This window comes from Cryptomeria japonica, chromosome 6 (assembly GCF_030272615.1).
Source record: "Cryptomeria japonica chromosome 6, Sugi_1.0, whole genome shotgun sequence".
NCBI classification, from domain to species: Eukaryota; Viridiplantae; Streptophyta; class Pinopsida; order Cupressales; family Cupressaceae; genus Cryptomeria; species Cryptomeria japonica.
The window spans coordinates 122,350,519-122,360,833 of record NC_081410.1 but is presented as its reverse complement, the minus strand read 5'-3'; positions in this window follow the sequence as shown (position 1 = coordinate 122,360,833).

Genomic DNA, 10,315 nt, shown 5'->3' with positions numbered 1-10,315 from the left:
TTTTGGGCCAACTAGTGATGTGCTTTAGTGTATCTATAAATTGCCTTATTGCTGACCTCGGAGGATGTGTGATAACATGTGAATTGTTTATTAGTTTTAATATTTATTTTTCAGACATGATTTTATTGGAATTATTGAAATTAAATAAACTTAGGCATTTAAATTTAGGCCCTGAGGTTAGAATATTAAGGTTTAGTGGAATAGAAAGTGGGGAGAGTAGCAAACAACTGTGTGATATAGAGCAAGGAAAATCTATCTCCCCTAAGGAAGAAGATACTTTTGACTAGTCTGAAACCCCTGAATTTGAACCCCTAAGGGAGAAGATACTTTTGACTAGTCTGAAACCCCTGAATTTGAACCATCTAGAAGTGAAATAGAGGAACCTCAAACAATTCCTCCTATAGTCAAAACTAGAGGCCATAAGTTGGCTCAAAAAGCCACATCTATAACTAAAACCAAGGAGACTGAGAAACAATCTAAGGGGAAACTGAGTATAGATAAAGGAAAGACTCCAACAAAAACCTAATGATAAAATTCTTGTTGCTATACCAAGCAAGGGGAAATAAAAAGATTCCTTTATGAAGAGGAAAGAACATGGGGAGAAATTTGTTCCTTGAGTGGCAAGAACAAAACCCTCAGGGAGAAAAAAGGTTAAAATAGATGAGAGTTCTACAACCAAATAGAAGGTTTAGGAGTAATTGCCTATTTCTACTAAGAAGAAGAAAAGACTAGAGTCTCATCCTCCATCTGTGGAATTGAAAAAGAAACCCCATTTTCTTGCTAAAAAATAATAACATGTTGAACATCCAGAATACTGAGAGGGGGGGTGAATCAGTATTCCTTTGAATTTATTAAAAATTTCAAGCAACCATCCACATAACATAACTAAATTGCAAAAATAAAAGGAACAGTAAGCAAAATAGAGTACACCACATGACATCAATATTTTATATGTGGAAAACCCAAGATGGAAAAAAATTGGAGAGGATTAGCTCTCAATATTATATAATCCGTTATAGAGTACAAAAAGGGGTGGCTCATTGTGAGATGGACTCATGTCCAAAGTATAACAACTCACTATCAGACGGTGGCTTGAAGCCAATATTAAAAAATTGAACTGTTATAATTGCATTAGTCATATGTATGAGATACAATTACGTTGAGGTGCATAAACACTTTTAAATTCACTGTTCATAAGCACTTTTTTATATTCACTATACATAACATAGACTCTTTTTCATTTGTTGTATATACAAATTAATGATTAAAAAGACCATACATTACTCATCACTAGGCAACTAAATATATACTGAGTAGGTTTTCATGAAGGTCGGCTTAGCTAGAGTAAAGGTTAGCCCAAAGAGATCCTTTACATGCTACTGCAAGAACTGGGCTTTAACATATCGTGGATGTCGGCCAAAACACAAAAATAATTTTAGCAAAGATATAGAAATAAGCATGATTAACTAGAACTAATATCTTGTCGATGATTCCAGATGAGACCGAACCAAAAAAAAGTTGATGTTGAACAAATCCAAAAGACGGGGTACTTTATTACCAAACCCATAGTAGTGTTGCGTCAAACACTTTACTATTAGAAATATCCAATGTAGACATTAGAATACAACATGATCCTGAAGCCTTGCAAAAACATTTGATGTAGATTCAAAAACAAACACCAGAATAGGCCAAACCAAACAAAAGTACCGGAGCTCATAGAAACTGTGCCAAAGTATGTCGAACCCATGATGTCGGATCACCAAAATATCAATGATATCAATGACATAATTCTAACATAACCATCATTATAAAAATAAAAAGCTACCACCACTCCTTTTGTTTTAGAGAAGCCACCACCTATTGCTTTTAGATTCACTAAGCAAGAACTGTTTGTTTCCATGGTGGTAGAGAAGAAAAATTAAAAAGAAAAAATCCACCTTTTTTTTAAGACACTTGGGAAATCTCACAGGCTCAAAGACAAAGAAGGTGCTAAGAAGAGTACGGATAAGACTAATACAATTCTCTACATTACCTCTGAAACCATCAATGAGAGAGAATACTTGTTCAAAATAAGGTCACTTATATGGGTAGGGAATAAGTTTCTTCTGTGTTAGTTGAAAATTTTGCAAACTAGAGAAGTTTAAAAAATTGCGGTTTCAGCCACAGTGTGTGAGATTGAATCTCTCCCAGTTTCTAAGGGAAGGCTCCCCCTTTAACTTATTACTCCATCTATCTAGAATAAAAAAACAACTTCTGGTATTTAATTAAGCTTGGACGGTACATCATCCTATCCTCTTTTTCAGAATAGATGTTACTCTCTCCTCTTTCTTTAGGAAAGAATTTACAATATAGAGCAACAATAATTCTTACAATTTCAATGTTACAAATTAACTCAAAATGTCTGAATGAACAAACTAAAAATAGATGAAGAACTAAAGTTTCTATAAAGGCCCAAAGTCCCCGTTGCTTCTCCAGGATGAGAAAGAGTGCTTAAGCTCAAAGTCTTAAAAATAAATATTTTCCTATCAACACTTTTTCAAATAGTTTCTTTGTAAACCACAATATTAAATTAAGATAATCAAAGTAAAGCTCAAAGTCTTTATTTTGATTATCTTGTTACAACTTTTGATAATAGTTCTTTAAAACGATAACATGAAACACAAACTCTTCAAATTACGATTTCCTTTTTCAAGATGAAAAAATAAAGCACAAAGTCCTTAAAGTGTTATCTTACTATATTTCAGCTAATTTTATTCTTGAAAGTACCAATATGAATCTCAAAGTCTTCGAAATGATAACACTTTCACCTATTCTTAATTCTAATAAAAAGAGTTGAAATATGACACAAAGTTCACAAGACAACACTTATTCTACTCTTTAACAATATTTTTCCACAAAGCCTTTACTCATGCAAAATAAGATTCGATAAGAATACTCTTACCAAGAACACAATGAAGCCAACACAAAGTTTGATTGCCAAAGGTATATTCTTATAAGCTTGCAAAATAACAATAGGAACACAAAGTTTCACTTTTGCTCTTCACTTAGGTAGAGTTTTTTTGCATATAGATAAAAGATAAAAATTACAATAGGGTGGCTGCAAGAAGTCGAGTCCCGCTTTTGGGCAAAAAGTGGAAGTGTTTTCCCTATTTTTCAATTTTTTTGTCGATTGATGTCAAAATTTGAGGCACTTTTAAATTGAATCTGAAAAAACTTCAGTAATAGAAAATGTAGTGCTCGGAGTCTATTTTTCAAATATGTAATTTATTTCTATACCCACATGGTAGACATTTCGTTTTAGTAGCCATGTTTAAAACCACTTTTTCAAAATGCTTGTTTCGGGACCATCCCACACATGTGTACGACCACCATATTTTGACGTAGATAAATGAAATTTTGCAAATCCTTCTAGGAAAATATACCTAAGACACCAAATATTGATGAGAATTTTTTTTCTTATTTTTTTATTGAATATATTTTTTTTGTTAATTTTTAATTGACTATAAAATACATTTTCAAAACATCTGGTGTATGACGACCATAATTTGATGAAAATTTCATATTTTTTAATTTTATTTTTTTTAATCTTCAAAGTAATTGTATGTGGATTGATGTCAAATAATTTATTTTCCAAAAAACCTAAAAATAAAAAGTTATTTAAGTTTTACTGAACCTCGCTATTTTACATTTAGGTACCACTTTTGATTAATAAATAATAATAAAATAGTAAAAATAATCATATCACTATGAAATTTAGATTTTTTAATTCAGGATAGTGAGAACTCTAATGGGTTTTTGTTTCATCAAAAAATACGATCAGGAAGACCTTCAAAAAATTACGGCAAGGCATAAATCTAGTATTCCAATGCCTTAGCCATTTTTTGGAGGTCCAAGCATAGGCTTGGTTCCACCAAGCCTAACCCAAAACCAAAACCGAGGCATGAGTGTTTTTCCTGCTCCATGTTTTATGAAACGGGCACCTATTATTTAAAATTCAAAAAATGGGCACCCGTTTTGAAATTTATAGCATTTTAAGAAACGTGTGCCTATTTTTAGAAACGTGTACCCGTTTTTAGAAGAAACAGGTACCCGTTTCTAAAAATTGTGCACCCATTTCTCTACGGTGGTTTGATCCTAAATGGGCACCCGTTTTTCAAAACGTGCACCCGTTTTATTTTTATGGGTTGGGGCCCCAAAGCTAAATGGGTGTCCATTTCTTTAAAAATGGGCACTCGTTTCTAGCGGCAAAATTTTTTGCTCACAGACTTCCGTGGAATTGGGACCCAACTTCTTGCACCCACCCAATGAGCAACATCATATATATATATATATATATATGTGTGTGTGTGTGTGTGTGTGTGTGAGGCGCATTGAGAAAATCTAGGAAAAACTATGACTAAATCAAAGAAGAGTCCTATTTGACTTACAACTCATGCATTGCCTAGGTGCAAAAACTTAAATACAAAATGACACTTGAGGTGTCAGAATCTTATTGCAAAATGTATCCAAACTATATAAAATACTAAGTGTCACCAGACACTCCATTTTGATCTTGTTTCATAAACTCCTAGAGCTTCTGCAGAACTGCTTTAATATGTTCTTTATCAGGTCCTTTGGTGTGACTTGTGATAACCTTGACCTGGGTAATAGAGTTTCTAAGGCGTGTGAAACATTTAATGTGTTTTTTCAAAAGAGAGGCTAGATCATCCAGATTAACTTGGATATCTATGAACTTATTAATTGAAGATAATGAGAACTCATGTTTATCAACTTATTCACCAACAAGTAGACTGAATTCTTTGACGATGACTTCTTCATGAAGAGGTTTTTGATTCTCATTGAGGAAGGTGCAAGGAAGTGTCGATATCTTCTCAATGATGTATTTTCCTTTGTCATTGCACTCCTTCTGAGCTTTTCTCATGTCTTTGATAAATGCCTCTAGAACATTCATTTGATGTTCTAGTACCTCCTTTTGTTCAATATACATATTTCTTGAAAGAATTAATCCATTGTCAACTAGAACATCCAATTGGAAATCTTCTAACTTTGACCAAGAGTCAAATTCCTTCTCATATGTCTCTAATTCATTTGAAAATAAATTCAAAGTTTTATCAATCTAAGTCTCTATCTCCTCTAGATTATTCATTAGAGTGACCATTGAATGTAAGAGATGAGATCCTTGGCTCAACGACATATCCATCCATTCACCAACTATTCTCCCATGAGAATTAACCTGTTCATCTTGTTTAATGATTTTCTCGTCCACTGAAGAAGTGGCAGGCTCAATTATCTCTTATGATTTGGTTATCTTGATCAAAACATTTGTGACTTGATCTACCTGTTTCTTTAATTTCTTTCTTGACCTTTTTTTCATTGAACATTGCCACAAGGTATGCAAAAGATGTTTGAGCATCTTCCACTACTCCTTCATGTGTTTGTTTTCCCAAGTTAATTCTATTGATGACATAATTTTTAGGCTACACTTTATCCAAATCCATGTCTAGATGAGGAATTGTCATTTCCACATATTTATTCTTTGATTTATCCACCTTCACTCTAGATAAATTTTTGGCCTTCTTTGTACCTTTGATTTTAGTAGGAATCAACTAACTGGAATTCAAGACATTTGGAGAGATGGCTTGCTTATTTCTCTTAGGAGTGTTAGATACTAGTCAAGGTGGCAAACGTGTATCATCATCCACTCCAACATTCAATACTTGTGATGCCAATTCTTGAGGTTGAATACTTGTAGTAACAATGGGTGAAGTGGGAGGTAACAATACTAGGTGGATTTTGGGCAATAGAAACCCTACGAGGATCTTGAGCTTCTGAAATAAACTTATCAAAATATTCCAACATAGAAGAAGTAACCTCAGAGATGTTAGGAAGGAAAACAATATCAAGGTTGTTGTGAGGAGTGTCAAGGGAAGACTCACTAGTAGTTGTAGAAGGAATGACATGGACCTCAGGAGCTTGAGATTAAAATGAGATAGTGGAACCAAAAGGAATAGTGTCAGAAATTTAAACTGAAGTTGTACCTGTGGCATTCTATGACATAGGAGGAACACCTTCTTGTGTCTCTTGAGACTAGGAAGTACTTGGGATTTCAAGTAATACCTCCTCGTAAAATTCTTCTTCTTCTTTATGCTTCATTCCATGCTCTTCGTCTTCTACTTGCTCACTTTCTTCATCAGCTACGTCATCAAATTGAGTCTCTTGTGTTGATGATTCCCCTTGACTCTTACCTTTCCCCACTGTGAATTTGAATTAGGATCCTTTGGGTATGTTGTAACCTATCTATTTTTTGTTCTCAACTCTAAAGTCTTACCCATAGGACCGACACTATCATCCCCAAATCCAATCTGGAAAGGCTTCAATTGAATACCTCGCTAAGTTAACCAAACATTGGTATTTGCAAGGATGTTTTGGAACTTGTCCCTATCGAAGTATTCTCCTTTTGAGACCATTGGATCAAAGGTAAAGGAGAACCAACAACTTTGTTCTTTTCATACATAGGATCCAAGATGTCTCCATCATGCTCAAGATCTTTAGGAATATCAGCAAGATCCAAATTTTCAATTTGTTCTACCATCAAACGATAATAGTCGAGCCTCTTGATATCCTCTTCAGTTCTGCATTCAATCCACACATTTTCAATCTGGTAAATATGAGTGTAACTTTTCTTGATTTTATTTTTGAAACCTTTGTAGTCAAAATGTTATCTGACCTTGAAGAATTTCATAGTCACTCTCCTCATTTCATCCTCCATGGATTGGGCCTTGTAGATAGAATTAATAGAATATATCCCAATGTTGATGGAGAACTTGAGACCATTCTTATGAGCACTAGACTGACACTCATGTATTGATATCATCAGAGGATCCTTTTCCATAACAATGATTTTGTCCAATGGATACCTTGGAAACATGAAAGGTTCATCATCAAAACATCCAATCTGGAGATATGTGAATGTAGGGAACTACAAAAAGATACAACCATATTGTTTTAGTACATTCCAAGCCTCATCTGACACTCTCTTCTTCTTAAGATCTTTATCAAACATACACATATAGTGAGCAAAGAAAGCATTGTTGACTCTCCTAAAATAATGCAATCTCTCTTTGAGAGTTAGATGAGTAAAGTATTGGTAAATAGGAATATAATTCCTATCACCTATGGTAGATAAACCCGAAAAATGCCTCATTGAGGCGGCTGCATAGACAAGATATGAAGTCATGTAGAACTTCAAGGTGGTAGGCACTTTGGTCAACTAATTGCACAATGCATCTGCAATCTGCTTGCCCCAATATATTTACTTCTTATTCTGCCTAATAATGTGAATGTATTGGTACATCCACTTGTAATATGTGTTAGAAGTTGTAAGAAGAGTAATCAAATCATTGACCTCTTCAATGGAATCACTTTGAGGAAGAGTCTCGAGCCACCTTGCAATTGTTGGCCTGGGAGTCTTCAACCAATTTGCATTGATGTTTCTCATGCACTTAGTGTGTTATTATTATCATAGTAGGTCAATTTTGATTGCATATCAATGTCGGCATATTGATCAATGTGTGGGCACTTGAAAATGGTATCAAATAAATCATCATCAAGCTTGATAAGAGTCTTTTTCCCCTATTTATCCTTCACTGATCTAGTTGCAGGATCATATTTGTTATCCAAGGCCAACACAAATTTAGGGTTTTGTGCCGATATAGGGAATGTCATGACCAAATGAATTTCATTGTTAATAGTGGGCTTCATCTTGTAGGACACTAGTGGCTCTCTAACTCTTTTCATAAATTTATCAAGATCTACATGCCTTATTTTTGTATCTCTGATATTGTCAATATTGGATGATACAGAATAAAGAGGAAAAAGTGGATGAAGCTCTTTCTTTTTTAACTTCATTATTCTTTTGCTTGGTGATGGCTCCATCATTTGAAAATAATTGCTTTGCAACATTGAAAATATCATCACCATATTTGAGCCAATTAGCCTCCTTACAAGTATTTAAGAATCCCCTTTGGTAGAAAAAAAACCTTTGATTGAGCTCAAATTGGTCTAATATTTCCAATTCGTAAGTGTGTGCAATCAGTGCAAATCAGACTTATAAGTCCGATTAGCACCTAGAAATGGTGAGAAAAAACAAGAAGTGCATATCAGAATTATAAGTCTGATTAAAACTTAAGAGAAAAACAAACATTCAAATGGAGGTGCATAGCAATATTATATCCCCAATATGCATCCTTACTATACTGCACAAATTGAAAAAAATGGTGTTAGTCAAGGTTATATCCCCGACTTGCACTTTGAAGGTTAAAACAATGTGAGTCAAAGATACAACTCTAACCAACACCTATGGGAAACACTTTAATAAAAACATAGAGGAAAGGCAAGGTGCGGGTCAAGATGATGGCCCCAATATGGACCATGGAGCAATGCTCTAGTGCATGGCAAAGTCATAATCCCACCTTCCACCATGAGACCACAAACATAGAGGAAAAGTGTATGATGGGGTCGTAGCCACACCATGCACCACAAAGATCATACTCTGGTGTATGGCAGGACTACAACCCCACCATCCATCGCAAGAAGGGCATCGAAAACTTCACAAACATTAATGATGTGGGTCGGGTGAAAACCCAACCCACATCATTGCTAAGGTTACATAAAACTCAAAGGTGAATCAATGAAAAGGAAAAATAATGCGGGTTGAACATTAAAAATACACATCGAAGTAAAAACTTCGATGTGTGTAGTTCATGTTCAAGCCCGGCGGTGATAAACCAAAGATAGATGAGAAATTGGGAATCACAAGAGAAAGATAAGAAAAATGGTTACCACGAAAGGATGAATTCGGCATGAGCAAGACCGGCTTTCAATGCCTTGTGATTTCACTCCATGCAACAATGAAAAGAAAGAAAGTCTCAAATCAAAAATAAAAGAGGAAGGAAACCCGAATGAAAACAAACTCTCAAAATCATTAATTGCAAAATTGTGCTTCATTATGGTGTCATCCGGACTTATAAGTCTAATTTAGACCATAATGCCAAAGGAGGTGTAAATCGGACTTATAAGTTTGAAAGACACCAAAAAAATACTACCAAAGTGTAGTGTCAGGTTTAAAATCTGATTTGGCACCTTGGAACTAAAAATGGTGTAAAGTCATACTTAGAATCCGATTTCGCCTCAAAATAGGAAAAACATCACTTTAAGTTAAAATTTAAATTTTAACTAATAAGGTAATATCTTCAAGATTGAATACTAAGTATTCAAAGATGAATGAGGCGATGAAAAATGCCTCCAAAACCATAACTTGGAGAAAAGAGGATGAATTTAACAAAAATTCGTAGGGGGTTGCCTTGTTTTCTCTTGGAATGAAAAATAAGGATAACATTCTAATACCAATATTTAATCATTTGACAAGCCTGTTAAGGGTTGGCCAGAAGAAGGTGTTGAGGTTTTAGTGGAAATGCCACAACTAGTGGGTGAGGAATAGGAGGTGAGAATGGAAGAGATGGAAGAATAGAATGTGGAAGAGTAAGAAGAGGACATAAAAGAAGTTGAGATGTATATTATAGAAGAATAGGAAGTTGAGGAAGAGGAAGTTACCATGGCAGAGGACACCAATTTGAATAAGTTAACAAAAATGGCTGCAAAAAGAATAAGAAATTATACTCAAAAAAATTTGAATAAAAAATCTATAAGGGAGACTGAATAGGTAACAAAAACTGCTAATGATATCAAAATTCCTCATTTCTACTCCGTAATATCTTGACCCACTGTTGCACTAAAGTTATGGAAACAAGTCAAGTAGATGCAACTACATGAAAAGAAGATAATGGAAGAAAAGACACAATTGCAACAAAAATTTGAGGAGAAGATATCAGAGAAGGAAACTAAAATTGCTAGATTGAGAGGTAAGGTTGATACCATGGCCACCATGGTCCCTCAAATTCTTAATTGTTGACCCCCAACAAGAGTATACACATTGTTTCTTACAGAGTAGTTACTAATTTTTTTAATTTATACAATTATATCTGGACCCACAATTATATCCATTTTTCTATCTCCCTCGAAAACTAGTTTTTAACAGTAAAAAACATTTTTAAAGAGTAAACTCATTTGGTAAGGCATAATTTTTTTTCGAAAATACATGTGAATGTGATTCTTTCGAATTTGGTTTTGCAACATCAATATCTAATGTTTGCAATTGGTTTCATAACATTATCTTCGGTATTTCATATTTTATTAAATTTTGAAGTTGAGTTAACTGTAATTTTGACATATGTTCATTAGGTAGCTTGTAACTTGT